Raw genomic sequence first — 23,253 nt, 5'->3', positions numbered from 1 at the left:
GAATCCACATGTTTCCTCTAGTCCCTTAGTGACCATGATATTTGACTTCAGTACCATTGGCCTCTTTCTCCATATTTAATCAGTAATTCAACACACATTTGCAAAGACTATGGGAAAGTCAGAAAAATCCAGTCCAATCCCTCCTCAGTAAAACGAGAGACTTGGATTAGGTGATCTCTAAGGTCTCTACCAGCTATCAATCCTATGACATTTTCGAAGGGATAATCATCTCTCCAACCCAAACCCCTAAATTGTAGTAAAATGCTTCCCTTTTCTCAGCTCTGTTGTTCTGACCAGAGTCTGCCCTTTAGAGACACTTTAGTCATTAGGATCACAAGAAATATGGGATGCTGCCATATTGCTGCAACCTGAAATAGATCATTAGGCATACATCAAACATAATGGCCAACCACTTATTAATCACCTAGATATAAATGTACAGGGCCAACTTATCCGATGAGAGCTTCCACAGTAGAGTGCCGTTCCTCAGAGGCACCAGAGAGCAGTCTAGTTGGTCCTCCTATTACTTGTGCTTCTGGATACAGAATCACACAATATTGGATAATTTTTTTAAAGCTAAAAAATAAGTCACATAAACAGAAAGAGAGAACAAAGGTCACCCAGATCACAATCTATTACTGTCTCTAGCATATTGCTTTAAGTGTTTATTTTTGTTGTGTGAAACTTTCAGATTGTATTTACCTCATCTTGTGGATGTGAAACTGAGACCTGAAGAACATTAGTAATTTGCCCATGATCACACATCTACTAAGTAGCATGATGAGGTACCAAAATTGGGTCTCATGATTCATCCTTCTACTCATTTTTCCTCCATTCTCCATGGGCCTACTATCCCCTTTACTACCAACTCAACTAACATATAATGAGTTGTCTGCCAAGATTAGGTCTATGTGAATCTTCCCAAAAGGAAATGCACAATAATGTCGTGCCATTCTTGACAACATAAGGAGTGATGTCCTTATTCCTTATGTCCAAATGAGGATGGTTATGCTTGTTCCTTTTCATTTTAACAGAGCTGTTTTATGAATTCAAAAATAACTTCACATTTTCTGTTATCACTATCATGAGCAGTTTTACAAGAATAAAAGACACACTAGAAAGCCCTGCAGTAGGCCAAACAATGGCCTGGAATCTGGGAGGCCTGTGCTCTTGTTCCTTCTGTCTAACTCAAAGCAATTTATCTTTCAGCCTTTCAAAAATTATGTGTACAGAGATAGAGGAGTAGAGCCTGAGTCATTGTTGGGTCAGAGGCAGAGCTAAAATGAGGTAATCTTTAAAAAGTACTTTGCAAACTCTAAATCACTATAGAAATGGAACTATTGTTATCATTCTGTCATTATTATTCTCCTAGTGGTAGCTCAGAGCAGTTTCATAAAGACCTCAACAACTAGAATCTTGCACAGTGAGAGAATCAGTCCCCTTGTAAGGGAAGAGCTTGAAGGGAAGGTTGTATGTGATGCTGAAATAAAAGTTTTCATTTTAAAGTGAAAATGAATTCCTAGTCATTCAGCTTTGATATTTGGAGACCCATGCCATGTTCTTCTTGATCTTTTGGGGGTAAAGGAAAGGGTTTTAGAAAGAAGGGGAAAACATAATCCCATCCTAGAAATGAAATAATCACAAAAATTATATGGAAGAAAGTCCTAGGAATTTTTTCAGTCATGCACTTTGAATGCCTTGATGGGAAGGGCTGGCCCAAGAGCACATGAATTGTCCAAGGGTATTATGGCCTTTATATAGACACACCTGTGGGGAGATATGAATAGATGGCTAGATCAAGAGAAGGCCTGGCACTTGTCCAGATGCCTAGTACCCTTGTGCTGTGTTATAGCTACTGAAGATGGACCCTCCTCCTTGGTGATATACCAACTTTCCCAAGATTATAGCAAGCAATGATTGTGAGGCTTAAATGAAATGGAGTGGGGTGGGGTGGAGCAAGTGTAGCTAAGCACTGGCTATCTCATTCTGTGCATTCTTCAGTTTAGCCAGACTCTACACAGCACTTCTCAAACTGTGGGTCATTGACCCCATATGGGGTCACGAAAAATTTGGCAACAGTAAAAGATTTCTGAACACACAACAACCAAAAATTAATTAAAAATCAAAAGCGTAATGAATCCGAAGTGTTTCTGATAGTGCTTGCCTGTGTTGCATCATGTAGCCTTGTCTCTAAACACAAAGCATGCACACTTTGCACTGTGCATACCCTCAGGCCACACAGTACCAACCAAGCTGCCCAAACATGAAATGGGGTTAAGTGGAAAAAGCTTAAGAAACCCTGATATGTAGAATATTATAAATCTGGGTTAAACAAGGTCCTAGACTAGCCCTGCAAATGATAACTTATAGGAATAACCAGTACCATAGATTTAGATCTGGACAGTATTTTAGGGATCGTTTAGTGGAGACGTTCTTAACCTTTGGGGGGTCATAGGCTTCTTTGGCAGTCTAATAAAGCCCATGAACCCCTTCTCAGAATGCTTTTAAATAAAATACATAGTATTATAAAGGAAAGCAATTATTTTGAAATCCAAGTGTAATTTTCCCCCATCAGAGTTAAGACACCCTGAAATCCATCTGTGTAACTCCTTTTGTATCCGTGGATCCCAGGTTAGGTTGATCTAGGACAACTAGTGAAAATGATAACTTAGACAAGGCAGTACATTTCATAACTGATCAAGCCTTGGGAAAAGCCACCTTCTTTGAAGGGCTTCTGATGAATGTGTTCTCTTGGTGCATTTCCAAGGACCTGGCTCCTGTAAGATCCTGAGACTCCAATTCCAAAACAGTGTCTTCAGAACAGGAGATACACTGGAAATGTTGGTCTCCGGAAACAACTTTAATGTTTTATTTTGGGCTCAGATTTATTTACGATAGATAAGATGAGGTGCTTTTTCTCTTAAGCTCTTATGAAAACCTCTGTAAGCTTTCCTCCCATTGTTGAGAAGCAAGCTATGATTGCTTTTCTCTAAGTATTAGATTTAGAAAAAAGGAAAAAGGAAAAGATTGAATCTTAAACGCAGTTTTAACATTTTGTAGTTAAAGCATATTATTATGATTGCTTAACGCTTTACAAAAGATTCTATTTATAATCGAGTTGTTTCTTTAAAAGCCAGTAGTGGGGGAGGGGAGAAGAAAACAAAGCAAAAAAATTCAGGAAAAACTGCCAAACCTTTTACAAAAAACTCAGTTATCATCTGTTATAAAAAAGAAAAGTATAACTTGAATAAATGAAATCCATGGTGATTCACAAACATTAAATTAGTGACTAGTTCTCATCTTTTTGTCTTCCTACATTTAAACAAGCAATACCCCATATTATAATGTAGCCCACGCATTGTTCCTATCTCCAACTCCTTTTGTACTTAGAATTAATGATATTAAGATTTGTTAGTTTGTTGGTCTCTTATTGTTTCATGCCCATAGTAGCGGGTAAACTCTTTGCTCAAAGGCATCATGTCCTTCAATTGCATTGCCCTCCACACCACTTTAAATGGTGGCTGGCATACGATAAACATTAATTGATTGATTAAAGGAACAAAATTGACCACTTTTAGCTTTGCTTTCATTCCTTTCTTTCACTGCTAATAAGCAAAAGGATCACATTCAAAGGAAGGGAAGGGAAGGAAGCAGAAGGCCTAGATAACCAAACGACTCAGTAATCAGTCCCCAAATGATCAAAAGTTTAATCTACTTTTAAACATGGAAACTAACTTAGATGCTAATTGTTACTAATTTAATTAGTTGTGTTAACATTCAGTATTAAGATTATAATGAATCTTTTTTAAAATTTCACTGAAATAAACTCAGAGATAAACTGAGTCAAATAGCTTACTGTATTTGATTCTGGGGTTCTCATCTCTGCCACTGTGCATTAAACTCTATGTTCTGTGGTGGCTTGAGAACTATTGACTGTCCCTAAACATCTAATTCATTCCCAGGGATTGACTGGGATCCTGGAAGAATTCCAGCAGAGAAATGATATATTGTACTTCTGTCTGCAAAGAAATGAATTCTTTAATAGCTAGAAATTTTCATATTTTCCCTGGACAAATTACATAGATATTTGTAAGGTATGAGTCATATTACAAAATCTCTTACATTTAGAGCAAATAAATGTTCCATGTGGTCCAACCCATTCCTTGAATAAGAATCCTCCCTATATATTCTTGATAAGTCGTTATCCTTTTTTCCTTTAAAAACTTCTGGTGAGTAGTGTGATAACTACCCCCTAACCAACCAATTCCCCTTTTGGACAGCTATAATTGTTACAATTTTCCTGTATATAGGCCTAAATTTACCTCTTTTCAGCTTTCTCCCATTACTCCTAGCGTTCTCCCCACTGAGACCTAGTAGAACAAGTCTAATCCCTTTTCCACTAGACCAGGGGTGGGGAACCTGTGGCCTCAAGGCCATACATGGCCCTCTGGGTTCTCACGTGTGGCCCTTTGACTGAATCCAAATTTTACAGAACAATTGAAGTTTGGTTCAGTCAAAGGGCCATGCTTGAGAACTTAGAGTGCCACATGTGGCCTCGAGGTTGCAGGCTCCCCACCCTGGCACTAGACTGTCCTTTCAAATATTTGAAGTCTGCTATCTTGTCTCTCTCCCCAAGTCTTCCCACCCAATCTAAACATCTCCATTTCCTTAAACAGACCTTCCCAGAGCATGGATTCTGGGCTTTTTAACATCCTGCTTGCTTTTCCTCTGGAATTTCTCCAGCTTTTCAATGTTCTTCCTAAAATGTAATGCCCAGAGATGAATCCAATAACATAGATAAATTATTTTTTTAAATTTTTATTTATTTATTTTTAGTTTACCACACACGGTTCTACATAATTTTGAGTTCCAGATTTTCTCCCCTCCCTCCCCCCTCCCTTCCCAAGATGGCATGGAATCTCATATAACTACCATGTATAACTTTGCATTGAATTAATTTATACACTAGTCAAGTTGTGGAGAAGAATTATGACCAATGGAATTAATCATGAGAAAGAAGAAACAGAACCAAAAAAAAAAAAACCCCAAGAACAAAAACAAAAGAGAAGCAAAAAAAGCGAGCATGTAGTGCGCCTCGATCTGTATTCAAACTTCACCGTTCTTTCTCTGGATGAAGATAGCATTCTCTATCGTGAGTCCCCTGGAGTTGTCCTTGCACCTTAGGTTGCTGAGAGGAGCGAAGTATGTCAGGGTTGGTCCTCACGGAATCCATATATCTGTGGCTGTGCACAACGTTCTCCTGGCTCTGCTCCGCTCACTCAGCATTATGTCGTGTAGGTTTTTCCAGGTTGTTACAAAGTCTGCATCATCCCCATTTCTTATGGCACAATAGTATTCCATCACCTTCATATACCACAGCTTGTTCAGCCATTCCCCAATTGATGGGCATCCCTTTGATTTCCAATTCTTGGCTACCACAAAAAGAGCTGCTATAAATATTTTTGTACATATGGGTCCTTTTCCCGCTTGTGTGATTTCTTTGGGATACAACCCTAGAAGTGGTATTGCTGGGTCAAAGGGTATGAACATTTCTATAGCCCTTTGGGCATAGTTCCAAACTGCTCTCCAAAATGGCTGAATCAGCTCACAACTCCACCAGCAATGCAACAATGTTCCAATTTCCCCACATCCTTTCCAGCATTTATCATTTTTCTGTTTTGTTATTTTAGCCAATCTGACAGGAGAGATGTGGTATCTAAGAGTTGTTTTGATTTGCATTTCTCTAATCAGTAGTGATCCAGAGCATTTTTTCATATGCCTATAGATATCTTTAATTTCTTCCTCTGAAAACTGCCTGTTCATATCCTTTGACCATTTCTCAATTGGGGAATGGCTTGTATTCCTATATATTTGACTCAGTTCCCTGTATATTTTAGAAATGAGGCCTTTATCAGAGATACTAGTTGCAAAGATTTTCTCCCAATTTTCTGCTTCCCTCCTAATTTTTGTTGCATTGGCTTTTTTAGTACAAAAACATTTCAATTTGACATAATCAAAATTATCTATTTTGCATTTTGTAATGCTCTCTATCTCTTGCTGGGTCATGAATTCTTTACATTTCCATAAATCTGATAAGTAAACTATTCCTTGCTTTCCCAAATTACTTATAGTATCAGCTTTTACTCCTAAATCATGAACCCATTTTGACTTTATTTTGGTATATGGTGTAAGATATTGGTCTATGCCCAGTTTTTGCCCTGCCATTTTCCAATTTTCCCAACAGTTTTTGTGAAATAGTGAATTCTTAGCCCAGAAGCTGGCCTCTTTGGGTTTATCAAAGAGTACATTGCTAAACTTGTTGATTTCACCTACTTGTGTACCTATCCTATTCCACTGATCCACACCCCTGTTTCTTAACCAGTACCAGGCAGTTTTGATGACTGCTGCTCTGTAGTATAGTTTAATATCTGGTGTGGCTAAGCCACCTTCTCTAGCATGTCTTTTCATTAAAACCCTAGATATTCTAGACCTCCTGTTTTTCCAGATGAATTTTGTTATTATTTTGTCCAGCTCAGTAAAATAATTTTTGGTAGTTCGATTGGTATGGCACTGAAAAGATAGATTAATTTAGGTAGAATTGTCATTTTTATTATATTAGCTCGGCCTAACCATGAGCAACTGATATTTTTCCATTTATTTAGATCTGATTTTATTCGCGTGAAAACATTGAAAGTTCAATATTTTGTGGTCTTGATCAGGCTTAGACATACAAAGGGAATAGGACCAAAACACTATTTCTTTGCATCTCCCTGGTGGATCTGATGGCAGCTCCTTTTGCTTTCTACTCCCTGGCCTTCCTTTAGCCTCTCTTTAGAAAAGGAGCTCTTAACTTGGGGCTCATGGATTACCACAGGGTCCGTGAATAGATTTCTCAGGGTCAATGAATTTGTATTTTTGATATTTTGATAACTACTCCAAAATAATTGGTTTCCTTTTTAGTTATGTGCATCCTATTTTATGTATTTAAAAACATTATTCTCCAGATTAAAAACCCCTGCCACACACACACACACACACACACACACACACACAGAGTCTTCTGGAGCTCCCTCTTCCAAGTCCCTCCTCTTCATGCCTCTCTTGATCATGGCTTAGTATTCCTATTGTTCATCTGTCTCCCGGAAGCTGTCCCTGAGCTTTGGAGACCACAGACATCACTCACTGAGAGCACCCAGCCACTTGAGAAATGTTAGCCTTCATTTGTAGTCCATTTTAGTCAGAAAACCACTTAAGGTCATTTCCATCCCTTTGAGTGCTTGAAGATTGTGAAACCAATACTCTGAAATGCGTGATGGTTCAGCATTTCCTTTTGCAAGGAGGACCTTAGGTGAGAAAAGGAGTGGGAGGGAGAAGGAGGAAGGGTCAAGTGTTTATAAAATCATAATAAATAATGGATGGTAGATAAACCTGTTTATTCTATTTTGTTAGGTCATCCTAAGAGACAGGCACTTCTATGATAGCTGTATGAGGCAGAAGCTCTTAGGGGAGCTGACAGCTTTTCTAAAATCATTTTAATGAAATGCAGTCACAACCACTTTACTTAGACAAGATTACTTTTAACTGATTAGTTCTCAAAGGGGCAGAGAAGCCTCCATGAATGTTAGAACCCAGAGTGATTAAATTAGACTTACTAAAGAAACCAGACCGATTCAATTCCTTTTAATGGCATTCTTAGCCTTGCCTGGGACAGTCTACAAACCAAAGACTGAAAACAAGAAACATTTCTGTATGCTTCCTCCTCAAAGGGCTCAATTAGCAGAGTTTGTGTGGGTATTCCTCCAGACACTTAATAATAATAGCTAGCATTTATGCACTTCAGGGTTTGCAAAGCGCTTGGCAAATAATACTTCATTTTGTCCTCATCACAACCCTGGGAAATAGGTCCTATTATTATCCTTATTTCATAGATGCGGAAACTGAGGCAGACATAGGTGAAGTGATTTACCCAGGGTCACATAGCTAGTAATAGTAGTAGTAGTAGTAGTAGTAGTAGTAGTAGTAGTAGTAAGTAGTAGTAAGGAGGAGGTAGTGGTAGTAATAATAGTAGTTAGTAGTAGTAAGTAGGAGGAGGAGTTGGTAGTAATAGTAGTAGCAGTAAGTAGTAGTAAGGAGGAGGAGGAAGTTAGTAGTAGTAGTAGTTAGTAGTAGGAGTAGTACTAGTAAGTAGTAAGTAGGAAGAAGAGGAGTAGTTAGTAGTAGTAGTAAGTAGGAGGAGGAGGAGTTAGTAGTAATAATAGCAGTTAGTAGTAGTAGTAGTAAGTAGTAGTAAAGAAGAGGAGGAGTTAGTAGTAGGAGTAGTAGTATAGTAGTAGTAGTAGTAGTAGTAGTAGTAGTAGTAGTAGTAAGCAGCTCTTACTATGTGCCAGGCACTGTGAGAAACACTTTATAATTATCTCATTTGACCCTCACAACAACCCTGGGGGATAGCGCTATTAGTATCTCCATTTTACAGATGAGGAAACTGAGGCAGGCATAGGTGAAGTGACTTGCCCAGGGTTATACTGCTAGTAATAATAATGATGATGGTAAACATTTACATAGTGCTCAGCTATGTGCCAGACACTGTGCTAAGCCTTTTCCCTTTATAATTATTATCTTACTTGATCTCCACAACACCACTGGGAGGAAGGTGCACTTATTATCCCCATTTTACAGATGAGGGAACCAAGACAGGCATAACTGATGTGACTTGACCAGCACAGCTTTTAAGTGTCTGGGGCTCGGATTTGCCCTCAAAACTAAGCCACCATTATTCTTTGTGTTGTTCTTCATTTTCAAAGAGGACCAGTGACATCACAGGCTGTGTGAATTGGATTTGAAGGAGGCAGAGCTGCACGAAGTCAGCAGCCTCACTTCTTCTTCCAGAGTCATCAAAGTCCGGTGGCAAGACAAAAGTCAAGAAGACTGGTCTTGTCCCAGGATGCAGTGCATGACCTTGAGGTCTCTCATGCCTGACCAAGCTCTAAGTGCCCCACAAAACCTGCTCCAGCTGCCTTCATGGCCATTGGAACAAATCATTCTTATCTGCCCATTCCACCAAGGAAAGTTTGCACAGGCTTGGGGTAGACATCCCCCCAACTCACATGGGTTTGAGTCCTGTTGGTTACCCTCAACCTGCCGGGTAGCCCATCTGCTAAAATGGTTTACTGGGGTGTGGCCATGGCACATGTTGCAGCTTCTTGGAGCCACAGGTGAGAGTTGGATGAGGGTGGACACCAAAGGTGGATGAGCGGTCCCAAACAGGGCTCAGCAAGCTCAAGGGCTTAGCTAATCCTCCCCAAACACCCTGTTCTTTGTGTATCTATCTGTCCAATATCCCTTGGGTGTTTTTTAAATCCCATGAGCAGGTGGAGGGAGGAGAGGGGGAATAGGAATCTAGGATTGCTTTTGTATGTCCTTCATCAGACAGCATAATAAGCATTTATTAAAACTTTGTTTGGAAGTATCTGTAGAGGTTTGATATGTGTGTGTGTGTGGGGGGGGTGTTTGTGTGTGTGTGTGTGTGTGTGTGTGTGTGTGTGTGTGTGTGTGTTTTACACAATCCAAGGCTGAAGGTTAAAGCAAAAGAACACTCAAGAGAGCTGTCATTTTTAAAACCCTTCAAAGTTTTCAAGATGCTTTACATACATGATCTCATTTGGAATACATGGAAGGAACCTTATGAAACATTTTGTCTCCCCTTCCCCAACCCCCCATTTTATGAAGGGGTTGACTGAGGCCAGGGGAGATTAGGGCAGCTAGGTGGCACAGTGAATAGAGCACTGGGCTTGGACTCAGAAAGGCTCATGTTCATGTTGGGGGAGAAAAGAAACCCAGGGATGTAGGAATCCCAAATCAAAGTGCCCAGGGCAAGGTCTCCTGGAATGAATTCATGGACCCAAGCATTCTCTAAGTCAAGTGGCAAAGATTTATTACGCTTTACAGCAGGTAAGAGCTCTTAGGGAACCTGCAACCTTATAGGGCTACAGGGAAAGTTTAAGTACAAGATTTGGAGGTGAAACCTGTCAATTAGGTATTTTGGGGTGGGATTAGGGAGTAGTTAAGGGGTGGTCAGTTCTTAAAGGAACATGCACTTTTTGTATCTACTGCTCAGGTATCTTACCCAGAGTTCATTGGGAAATAGCCCAAGGGGGCGGGGCTACCTATAGGTGTGGTTTTGACTGTGAAATGTCACTAAGTCATCCATTGGTCCTGGCTGCCTGGCAATATCCAGGTGGCCTCCATCAAATATCTTGTTAGACAAGATTAATGTAAGGGAGTATACATTTGACTGTGTCTGGGATACATATCAGTAAGGTCAGTAAGTAGTAAATATTATTATGTCCCAGTGCACACACAGGGAGTCCAAACTAATAAATTCCCTATGTGCAGCTGGCCACTGTATCAGGAGGAGAGATAAGTGTACGGCTAAGGCATGCTGCCCTTGAACTGGAGAGAAACTGCTAGGGCCAGTGCTAGGAAGAGATGTGATTTTAGAATTGGGGTCCAGGCACATGCACACAAGCAGAGGCTAAGGAGAAATGTTAGAATTAGGGTCCAAGCACGAGCACCCCATCATTCATGAGTTCAAATCTGGCCTCTGATGCTGACTAGCTGTGTGACCCTGGGCAAGTCACTTAACTCTGTTTGCCTCAGTTTTCTCATCTGTAAAATGAGCTAGAGAAGGAAATGGTCAACCATTCCATTATCTTTGCCAAGAAAATCCCAAATGAGGTCATAAAGAGTCAGGCATGACTGAACAACAACAAGAAAAGGGAGCTTGAGTGAAGTGTCCAAGGTTTTACAGGTAATGAGCAACAAAGGAAGAATTCAAACTCAGTCCACTGACTTCAGAGATAGCACTTTTCTCACTGTACCTAGACTTTCACTTTAGATGATTCCCATTTTGCAAAAGAGGAAATAAAACTCAGATTAAGCGACTAGCTGGGGGTGGGAGTGAGTGGCACGGGTCGGGGGAATGAGGAGGGAAAAGAGTGGAGAGAGAGAAAGAGGGGTAGCAAAATCATAGTGTTGAGGTCAGAGTTGGGAGAGCTGGTTCAGGTGTGAAAAAATTCACTTTAACCAATGGGGGCTTTTTATTTTATGTGAAAAAGAAAAGCTAAGTGAGACTCTGATATTTGGGGAAGTTATGCTTATATAGAGGTTTCAGAATGATTCTGTAGTTTTAGAGGTTTTTATGGGGTTTAAAGATTAAAGACAGGACAAGATGATATAGGATGAGGGAGACAAAGGGAATTCTTGATAGTTTAAGGGTTTAAGGACAGAGCAGGAAGATACAGTTTAAAAATCAAAGGACCCAGGGAACACAGGATAACAGAGACAAAAGCAATTCTATTGGTACAGGTTCATGATAAGGGGGAAAGGACTTTAGGCTGCTTTCAGGTCACAGAATAAACTAGGGGCTTCACAAAGTAGGAAAAGCAACTCTTAACCCTTAGGGCACTATTTGTATACACATCAGTAGCATCTACCCAGCTTATAAGTATCAGAAAGAGGTTTCAAAGACCAGCCTCTTGTCTCTTCTAACCTTGTCTTGTATCCTTTCCTTTAAGCCATATGCTCTCAAAGAACTTGCAGGTGTGTGTTGGGGGTGGGGTTGGGGAATTGGAGTAGATAGAACATATATCGATGTTTATAAAAGGCAAATTGTGATAAAAACAAAGGAGAGAGCCAGACAAGATGTTACAAGAAAACTTGCGAGGAACAGAACACTTTTAGCTGGACATCACTGGTTTCATTGGTACAAGGAGGGCATTGGACAGGACAGTTATAAATATTTCCATTTCTAAAATGGTGGCATGGGCTCAGGACACTTAATCACTGAAGTTATAATTGTGGAGACAGAGGGCGACCTTCTTGGCTTCTTTTGGGGGCATAGAGCAAAAACTAGGCGGAAGCAGTTAAAACTGCATAGGTTTGCTAAGTAATGAACAGTCACTACATGCAAGAGTATTCCCAAGGAGATATCTCAGTCTCTAAATCAGGTTGGCAGTTACTGGAAGAATGGCTTTCGGCGGTTTTTTCAAGTGAGATGACAAAGGCCTTGATGGTGTTATTTAAAGCTTTCATTAGTATTCTACATATGATTGCTAACTTAGATTTTGTAGAAACAGAGTAAACTAATATAGAAGGATCCTAACATAAGGGAAAACTAGCCTCATTTATTAATATAGCTGTGTATAAATGTGTCTATATTTGTATATTCTCTAGCAAGCAATATCAGTTCATTTATATTCCCTGAGGCACAATCACACTTGCAATTACAAAATTCTAAATAGCAAATATATACTTGTACTCCTTATGAAAAAGACCATAGCAACCAAAAACTAACATTATGAAATGAAGCTATGCAACCATAGTAAAGCAAAAATATTTCTATTTATAAGTGAGTAGTACTAGTTGAAAACCAAATGCCAGCATTGTCTGTAATGGAGATAAACCAAGGGCCTTTCTAGTAAGATCAGGAGTAAACTAAAAGTGCCCATTATCATTATTGAGGTTTAGGGGTGCTGGGACCCCAAAATAGCAGCTTGGGGATCCTGCCCAAATGAATTCCACCAAACCTTCTTTTGGCCAAAGACAAGGTTTATTAGTACACCTATAGAGGGTGGAATGATTCTAAAAATCTGCCATATTGGCTAGACTCTTAAAGAATCTGAGCATTTGTGAGGCTTGTACAAGCAGGCCTGGTTGAATCTGAGCACCTTAATGGAGGCAAGATGGATTTTATATACAGAGAGACTGTGGGAACCTAGAAGAGGTCTAGATGGAATTAAGGAAGTGTCATTGTAGGGTGGGGCCAGGTGCAGACAATAAAAAGGCAGTTAATTAACTGGGAAGGGCCGATTGCCCCAGGTGAACACCAGGACTTGGGCCACATGGGAAAGTGCAGGGGCTTTTCTTTTGGGGTCCAGATCCCAAAGACATGGTCTTTTCCTTTTGGGGGTTCAGATCCTGTTCCCATAATCATCACTACTATTCAATGTGGTGTTTGATATTCTAGCTATAAGACAAGAAAAAGAAACCAAGTGTGTGGGATGAAAGACCCTCACCTATTAAAAGTTAATAAGGAGTCATCTCAGGGTGGGAACAGAAATAAATTTTATTCCATTCTCGAGAATAGGGCATCCCCTGCTAGCACAGAGCGGAACCAGCAAAGGAGGCACTTTACAAGGTCAAAACACCAATAATTATATCTAACATAAGAGAATTCCCACCCACCTCTGACCCTTCTCACCATTGGCTGGGAGATGGGCTTACAATCTGAGCACGAAAGCTAGACAAAGAACTGGGAAATTGAGGTGCAGAAACTCCAATTCCCATTCCTTTAGTTAATGATTACAACTGAGGTGACATCTATAAATCTAAAGAAGGAGAATAGGATAAGGGGAGGGGGAAACCCTCTCCATTTTTCTGCAGTACTTTTATAATAAAGGAAAGCAGGTCACAGTGACCCTATCCTTACTAAGCAAATCTTTAAACCAGAACCAGAAGAAAGAACAAAAAGTTTCAGGGTAAACTTTCCCAGAGGCTGAGCCATCAGACTCTCACAGCCTCAGAATTTTTCCACTTCCCTATTTCTTGATTTTTAAACATTTCTTAGTGGATGTATGTATGTGTGTGTATGTGTGTATATGTGTGTGTGTGTGTGTATATATGTATATGTATATGTATACACACACACATATCTTTCCTGTGAAGTCTTCACATTTTATTTACCTCACACACGAGGAAATGTGTATAGACAAAAAAAAAAGAACGTTGTTACTTTTTACAGATGGTATGATGATTTACTAGAGATCACTGAAGAATCAACTAAAGAACTAATTGAAACAATAAACAACTTAAGCAAATTTGCAGGTTATAAAGTGAACCCATATAAATCATCAGCATTTCTGTATATTAACAACAAATCCCCTTAGGACAAACTAGAAAGAGAAATTGCATGTAAAATAACTATAGAAAGTATAAAATACTTGGGAGTCTGCCTGCCAAGATACACACAGGAATTATGTAAACACAAGTATGAAATGCTTTTTATAAAAGTTCAGATCTAAATAATTGGAGAAATATGTATTGCTCATGTATAGGCTGAACCAATATAATAAAAATGACAATATTACCTAAGTTAATTTACTTATTCAGTAACATAAAAATCAAACTAGCAAAAGATCACTGTATCAAGCTAGAAAAAATTAATAAGATTCATACTTTATAGAGCTAGAAAAAATAATAAAATTCAAATAATAAAAAAATGTCAAGAATCCCAAAGGAATTCATGCAAAAAAATGGGAAGAGGGCCAGGATCTCAAACTATACCACAAAGTTCTAATCATCAAAACAGTCTGGTACTAGTTATCAGGTTTATCAAAGGAAGAGATTAGGTATACAATATACAGAAACAGAGGAGCATAGTAACCTAGTATTTGATAAACTCAAAGATCCCAACTATTGGTGCAAGAACTCACTATTCCACAAAAACTGTTGGGAAGCCTGGAAGGCAATCAGGTAGAAACAAGGTATAGACTGATATCTCTGATGGCAAACAGGGTGGGACTTTATGCTTTTGTTTTTTCTTTAGGAGTGCTTCTCAGCACAAAGGCATACCTTTGATGAGTTTTGCCTTTCAAATGTAGTGGCAAGCAAAGTGGGACTTTTTGTTGTCTTTTGTTCTGGAATGCTTCTCAGCTCTGTGGTAATCAAGTGCTTTTGATGAGTCTTGCCTTTGTTTCAATTGGGAGTCTTTGATGACCTGCTTAAGTCAGGGGAAGGCTTAGGCCACATGGATTTGAGTTGCATGGTTGTGATGCCCTCTGACCCTGAAGAAGTATATATGTATGTACTCTGAGATTAGCATTTTGTTTGGGGCTCACTCAGGGGAAGAGTGTCATGTGATTTGACCAGAGGAGACTCTGGGTAGCTGTTGTTAAGGAACTCTCTGGCTTTGGAAAAACCGAGATGTTGGTGCTTCTCTCTCTCGTAACTATGTATGTATTGCTATGGATAGACTGCTTTGTGTTATTTGCTCTGTTTATATCATTTCTGCTTGTAATTTCTGTTTATATTTTCTCTGAAGTTCAGGGTGCTGGCTTTTCCCCCTGAACTAACTGAATAGTATATATGTGTTTAATTAAAGTAAGATTGTTAACCCCTTAAAGTTGCTTTCCTTAGAAAAGCAGATCAAAGGGCCTAGCAGTCCTCCTGTGTGCTGGTGTTGTTAGTCTTACACAGCCACAGCAGCTGCTAGCAACACTGTTGTTACAATATCTCATGTAATATATAAGATAAGCTCCAGTACATGACTTAATCATAAAAGGTGGCGTCATAAACCATTTTTCCTTATTATTTATTTAATATTTTTGTTTTCAGCATTAATTTTCACAAGAGTTTGAATTACAAATTTTCTCCCCATTTCTACCCTCCCCCCCACTCCAAGATGAAATGTATTCTGTTACCCTGTTCCCCAGTCAGCCCTCCCTTCTGTCACCCCACTCCCCCCATCCCCTTTTCCCTTACTTTCTTGTAGGACAAGATAGACTTCTATGCCCCATTGCCTGTATATCTTATTTCCTAGTTGCATGCAAAGACTTTTTTTTGAACATCTGCTTTTAAAAGTTTGAGTTCCAAATTCTCTCCACTCTTCCCTCCCCACCCACCCTCCCTAAGAAGGCAAGCAATTCAACGTAGGCCACATGTGTATCATTATGCAAAACCCTTCCACAATACTCATGTTGTGAAAGACTAACTATATTTTGCTCCTTCCTAACCTATCTTCCTTTATTCGATTTTCTCCCTTGACCCTGTCCCTTTTCAAAAGTGTTTCCTTTTGATTACCCCCTCCCCCATCTGCCCTCCTTTCTATCTTCCCCCCTTTTTTATCCCCTTTCTCCTTCTTTCCTGTGGGGTAAGATACCCAATTGAGTATGTATGTTATTTCCTCATCAGGTCAAATCTGATGAGAGCAAGATTCACTCATTCCCCCTCACCTGCCCCCTCTTCCCTTCCTACAGAACTGCTTTTTCTTGCCACTTTTATGTGAGATAATTTACCCCATTCTATCTCTCCCTATCTCCCTCTCTCAATATATTCCTCTCTCATCCCTTAATTTGATTTTATTTTTTTAGATATCATCCCTTCATATTCAACTTACCCAGTGCCCTCCGTGTGTGTGTGTGTGTGTGTGTATAATATATATATATACATATATATATATATAATATATACATATATATATACAAAACAGTTCAACTTTAGTAAGTCCCTTATGATTTCTCTTTCTTGTTTACCTTTTCATGCTTCTCTTGATTCTTGTGTTTGAAAGTCAGAATTTCTATTCAGCTCTGGTCTTTTTCACTGAGAAAACTTGAAATTCCTCTATTTTATTGAAAGTCCATATTTTGCCTTGGAGCATGATACTCATCTTTGCTGGGTAGGTGATTCTTGGTTTTAATCCTAGCTCCATTGACCTCTGGAATATCTTATTCCAAGCCCTTTGATCCCTTAATGTAGAAGCTGCTAGATCTTGTGTTATCCTGATTGTGTTTCCACAATACTCAAATCGTTTCTTTCTGGCTGCTTGCAGTATTTTCTCCTTGATCTGGGAGCTCTGGAATTTGGCGACGATATTTCTAGGAGGTTTCTTTTTGGGATCTTTTTGAGGATGTGATCGATGGATTCTTTCAATTTCTATTTTGCCCTCTGGTTCTAGAATAAAAAGGCAGTTCTCCTTGATAATTTCTTGAAAGATGATATCTAGGCTCTTTTATTGATCATGGCTTTCAGGTAGTCCAATAATTTTTAAATTATCTCTCCTGGATCTACTTTCCAGGTCAGTGGTTTTTCCAGTGAGATATTTGACATTGTCTTCCACTTTTTCATTCCTTTGGTTCTGTTTTATAATATCTTGATTTCTCATAAAGTCACTAGCTTCCACTTGCTCTAATCTAATTTTTAAGGTAGTATTTTCTTCAGTGGTCTTTTGGACCTCCTTTTCCATTTGGGTAGTTCTGCCTTTCAAGGCATTCTTCTCCTTATTGGCTTTTTGGAACTCTTTTGCCATTTGAGTTACTGTATTTTTTAAGGTGTTATTTTCTTCGGTATTTTTTGGGTCTCCTTTAGCAAGTCATTGACTTGTTTTTCGTGGTTTTCTTGCATCACTCTAATTTCTCTTCCTAATTTTTCCTCTACTTCTCTAACTTGCTTTTCCAACTCCTTTTTGAGCTCTTCCATGGCCTGAGACCAGTTCATATTTTTCTTGGAGTCTTTTGATGTAGGCTCTTTGACTTTGTTGACTTCTCCTGTCTGTATGTTTTGGTCTTCTTTGTCACCAAAGAAAGATTTCAAAGCCTGAGTCTGAATCTGAGTCTGAATCTGAGTGCGTTTTCACTGCCTGACCATGTTCCCAGCCAACTACTTGACCCTTGAGTTTTTTGTCGGGTTATGACTGCTTGTAGAGTAGAGAGTACTTTGTCCCCAGCTTGAGGGGCTGCAATGTTGTTTTCAGAGCTATTTCTACATAGCAAGCTCTGCCACACCAGTGCTCCTCCTCCCCCAAGAACCACCAGTATGGACTGAGACTCAGATCTAAGCAGGCTCCGCACTTCTGCACTGATCTGCCACTTAATTCCTCCCACCAGGTGGGCCTGGGGCTGGAAGCAACTTCAGCCGTAGTTCTGTAGCTGCACCACCTCCCCTGGGGCATTGGCTGAACAGCAAGCTCCTTTCACTCTGTCCACGAAGTTTTTCCCACTAACCTTCTCTGTTGTATTTGGTGTTTGTGGGTTGAGAAGTCTGCTAACTGCCACAGTTCCCTGATTCAGGGAACTAGGGCTGTTCCACCCGGCTCCCAGTCTGGTTGGTCTGGCGCAGCCCATGCTGGGCTCTGCTCCCAGCTCTGTGTGATAGACCCTACCCAGTAACCATCCAGGTTGTTCCTGGGCTGGAGCTCTGCTTCCCCCTGCTATTTCATGGGTTCTGCAGTTCTAAAATTTATTCAGAGCCATTTTTAATAGGTTTTTGGAGGGTCCAGGCAAGTCCCTGCTTTCCAGCTGCCAACTTGGCCCTGCCCCCCAGAAAAATCATCACAAACCATTTAGAGGAACAAGGAGGAAATTACCTTTCAAATATATGGATAGGGGAAGACTTTATCACCAAACAAGAGATAGTATCACAGAAGGTAAAATGCACGATATTGATTACATAAAATTTAAAAATATTTCATAGAAATAAAATGTAGCTAAAATTATATAAGAAGTAGATAAATGGGAAAAAATAAAGCAAGTTTCTCTGAGGGAGTGACCATCAATTGGGTAATGGCCAAACAAGTTATGCTATATAAATATGATGAAACACTATTATACCATAAGAAATGATTGAGGGGTGGTTTCTGAGAAAGCCGGGAAGACTTCTGTGAACTCATGCAGAATGAAATGAGCAACACCAGGAGGACAGTTTATACAATAGGAGCCATATTGTAAAGGCAAATAATTTTGAAAGACTTAGGAACTCTGATCAATTCAATGACTAAGCACAGTTTCAGAGGACTCATGAAATGTAACACCCACCTCCCAGTAGAGATGTGATGGACTCAAGAGTACAGATTCAAACACACTAATTATACTTTGGACATGGGCAATGCAGGAATTTCTTTTGCTTTACGATACATGTTGGTAAAGGATTTTTTTCCTAGTGTGGGGAGATGGGGGAGTGGCAAAGGAGAGAAGCCATTTGTACATCCGATACAATTGATTACCAAAAAAGAAAGTTCCAATATATTCAGCAACATATTTAATTGAAATCTTACATAAAGTTTTTTCTTGTGTTTCATTTTACTGCAACAATAAATGTTAAAAATGAATAGGGATAAGGACAGGAGCTGTGATTTCACTTGTATCAGGAGCTCTCCTTATTTAGGAAATTCTGTTTACTGATGCAGGTTGGCACCTTTTGTAGTTGATAGTTGTAAAGAATCGCCTACGAGTACTGAGGTTAAGAAATGACTTATCCAAAGTCACACAGCAAATATGTGTCAGCAGTGGGACCTGAATCCAGTTCTTTCTGTCTCTGATCCTGGAGTTTTATCTATTATGCTACACCGCCTCTGACAGTTATTTCTTTTGCCTGATAATTTAATTTATTTAAAACCATGTTATTTATCAGTGATCCATTACTAGCTACTGATATTTCATTCATTCAGGTCCTTAGACTCTTGATAGAAAATTGCCCTGTTGCTTTAAATTTCTAAATTGTGGGAGTATTTTGCAGTCTCATCTCTTTGGGGGCTATAAAAAAGATAGAGAAGAATTTTGAAGCAGGAATATTAGAAGGGAATTAGTTTGAAGAACTGGGCTCATTCCCAAGTTTGAAGGGTTTGGTTGATACCAAGCAAAAATCAGAAACAGACATATAGAAGATTGTCTAACTGGCTGGCTGATTTTTAAAGTGGGGGGATGGGTCAAAATGTGGTGGCTGAAACATATAATGAATAAGGAAATAGAAGGAAGACCCAGAGCAAAGGATATCATTAAAGAAATGTATGATGAAAGGAGATAGACTGATCTTTTATTGAAAGTTGGGATATCCAATGTGCTGCTATATTGGTATTTCTCATATGTCAAGAGAAACTGAGAAAGACCCCACCATGTTGAAATGACACCTTGCTGTAAATTTAGAATTGAATCAGACATCGAAGGTGCCGAGATCATCCACTATACCCTTACTTTTGTCCTGACATCAGACTTTGATGACTCTCAAAGAGAGAGTGAGACTGATGACTATGAACAACTCTGCGTCACTGAAATCCAACTCATGCACAAGTCAAGACATCACCCTGTGATGTCATTGGTTCTCTTTGAAAATGAAGGATGAACAACAACAACATACTTGCTTATTCTCAGTGGGGAGATTCTCTGTAATCTGTTACACAGATCTCTGGATCCATCAAGAAAGCAATTTACAGTCATTGCAAAAGACCTCAGATTTTACTTAAGAGTATATTTTAGGGTGACATTGATTTAATCCTGTATGTTAGACTTGGAAAAAATAGGAGGGAAATCATTGCCTTGAAAAAGGCTGTGCTAGGTATGAACCTGAGATTTAAGGATATACTGGGGAGAGGTGGGGGGAGGGGCTGCAATTGCTAGTAATGACCTCATATTATCTCTGTTTTCTTCCCAAAATGATTCAGATGACACCAGTCATTCCCACCCACTTATACTCTGATCAGCTCAAGCTCTTTTCTCTTGTTTTTGAAAATTAAGAAAAAAATGTGCAGGATAACCATAACTGCTTTGTGATCTTGCTATTTCCAAACCAGTTATTTACAAGAGTATAGTAACTTTTCATTTCATTTTATATTGACTTGATAACCATTGGTGTCAGAGAGTGTAATAAGTGTACAGATAGAGACAATCAAGCTGCTTTCATGGAATTTACACTGGAGTCGATAAAGTAATGATGTGCATGCAGAATGAGAATGAGAACAATTTAAGACTGAGAGATGAGGTTAAAATAGCAAAAGGTATAGTAATTGCGTGTGTGTGTGTGTGTGTGTGTGAGTGTGTGTGTGTTTTAACTTCTGCTTTCTTTCAGTCCTGATTATTAGGATTGGGGAACTACTCTCTAAAACTAGAATTGCTTTTTAAAAAAAATAATATTTACTTTTTCCCAATTACATGTAAAATAATTTTAACATTCATTGTTCAAATTTTTTAGTTTCAAATTCTCTCTGTCCCTCCCTCCCCCACCTCACTGAGACAGTAAGAAATTTGATATAGGTTATACATGTGCAGTCATGCAAAACATTTCCATAGTAGTCATGTTGAGAAAGAAAACAAACCAGAGCCCTCCAAAAAACCCAAACTATGAAAAAATAAAGTGAAAAATAGTATGCTTTTCTCTGCATTCAGATTGAGTCACTCTTTTGTAAAGAACTAGGACATACCAGGGGAAATGGCAAGTTATATGTTCCATGAGAGCAAGAGACATATCTTTTTTGTTGTTATTGTTATAGTTTTGCTTTCTTTTTTTTAAAAAAATTATTTATTTGTAGTCTTCAACATTCACTTTTATAAGGTTTTGAGTTCTAAATTTTCCCCCTCATGGCTCCCCAAGATGGCATGCAATCTGATATAGGCTATACATGTACAATTATATTACACATTCTTCACATTAGTCATGTTGTGAAAGAAGAATCAGAACAAAAGGGAAAAACCACGAGAAAGAAAAAAGAAAAAGAGAAAGAGGATGCTTTGATCTGCATTCAGACTTCATTTTTCTTTCTCTGGATGTGGATAGCTTTTTCCATCATGAGTCTTGGAATTGTCTTAGATCATTGCATTGCTGAGAAGAGCTAAGTCTATCAAAGTTGGTCATCACACAATGTTGCTGTTACTGTGTACAGTGTTCTCCTAGTTCTGCTTACTTCACTCAACATCAGTTCATGTAAGTCTTTCCAGGTTTTTTTCTGAAATCCGGCTCCCCATCATGTCTTATGGAGCAATAGTATTCCATTACATTCATATACCATAACTTGTTCAGCTGCTCCACAATTAATGGGCATCCCCTCGATTTCCAATTCTTTGCCACCACAAAAAGAGCTGGTATAAATATTTTTGCACGTGTGGGTCCTTTTCCCTTTTTTATGATCTCTTTGGGATATAGACCTAGTATTGGTATTGCTGGATGAAAAGATATGCAGTTTTATGGCCCTTCGGGCATAGTTCCAAATTGCTCTCCAGAATGGTGGGATCATTTCACAACTCTACCAGCAACGCATTAGTGTTCCAATTTTCCCACATCTTCTCCAACATTTATCATTTTCCTGCTTTGTCATGTTAGCTGATCTGATAGATGTGGTATGATACCTTAGAGTTGTTTTAATTTGCATTTCTCTAATCAATAGTGATTTACAGCATTTTTCATATGATTTTAGATAGCTTTAATTTCTTCATCTGAAAACCACCTGTTCATATCCTTTGACCATTTATCCATTGGTAAATGACTTGTATTCTTATAAATTTGACTCAGTTCACAAGAGACATATTGGATTCTTCATATCTCCCACAGTTCCTTGACTGCAATAGGTTCTTATTGAAAATTTGCCAAATAAATGAATGTCATGTAATTATGGTTTAGGAAATATTTTTCATGCAAAATTAATGGGGGTAGGGAGCCAGGTCCCTTGAGTTGGGCCTTGAGAGAAAGGAGAGATTTCAATAGCTGGAAATCATGATTTTATTTGGGTACATTTACCTATCTTGAACTAAAATAACAAATATTATTTGGTTAAATGGAAGAATAGCAACATGGAAGACATGCATTGGATCTTCATTTTAGGAAGATCTTTGATAGAATTTTGACTCTGGTAAAAACACACTTCATCTCTCTGTCAGTCCCCCATGCCTGGAATTCTCTCCCTCCCTTATCTCTACTTCTTGTCATCCTTGGCTTCCTTCAAGTCCCAGCTAAAATCTCATATATTCTATAAGAAGCCTTTCTTGATTGCCCCTTGATTTCAGTTCCTTCCCTCAGTTTATTATTTCTAATTTTCCTTGTACATATCTTGTTTACATATAGTTGTTGGCATGTTGTCTCCCTTGTGAGAGCAGGGACTGTGTTTGCCTCTCTTTGTTACCCCAGAGCTTAACACAGTGCCTCACAAAGCATGTACTTAATAAATGATTATTGCCTAACCATTTGATATTTTCATGAATAATAATAGAATCTGGTGTTTGTTTAAATATCTTTAAAGTCCGCTCAGTGGTTTACATATATTATTTTATTTTAACCTTACAACAACCCTGCAATGAGGAAATTGAAGTTTAGAGAAGTTAAGTAAATTGTCCAAGGTATCATAGCTAGTAAGTTTCAGAGGTGTGATGAGTCCCAGGCTTTTCTGACTCCATGCACAGCATTCTTATCCAAAGTGCCCTGCCACCTCTCTTCTTTGAATGATGGATTAAAGAGCATATAAATATTTAAGTGGAATGGAGGTAATTGGAAGTTTAGAGGACAGCATTGGAATTCAATCTTAGCTTTGTTGTAGCCTTTCAATGTAAAAATCACCATATGGAAGTAAATCCTTGCTTTCTCTCTACTGCAGATAACAAGAAAAAATACATGGTGAACAGTATGTGAAATTACATTATGATCATGGTAAATGATCATACTACTAATTTTAAAAATGATCATGGTAAAATTAGAATTAAATCATGGTATGTATAGTGGACTGAG

This window comes from Trichosurus vulpecula, chromosome 1, assembly GCF_011100635.1.
Source record: "Trichosurus vulpecula isolate mTriVul1 chromosome 1, mTriVul1.pri, whole genome shotgun sequence".
Taxonomy (NCBI): Eukaryota; Metazoa; Chordata; class Mammalia; order Diprotodontia; family Phalangeridae; genus Trichosurus; species Trichosurus vulpecula.
Note: the sequence above shows the minus strand (reverse complement) of the source record.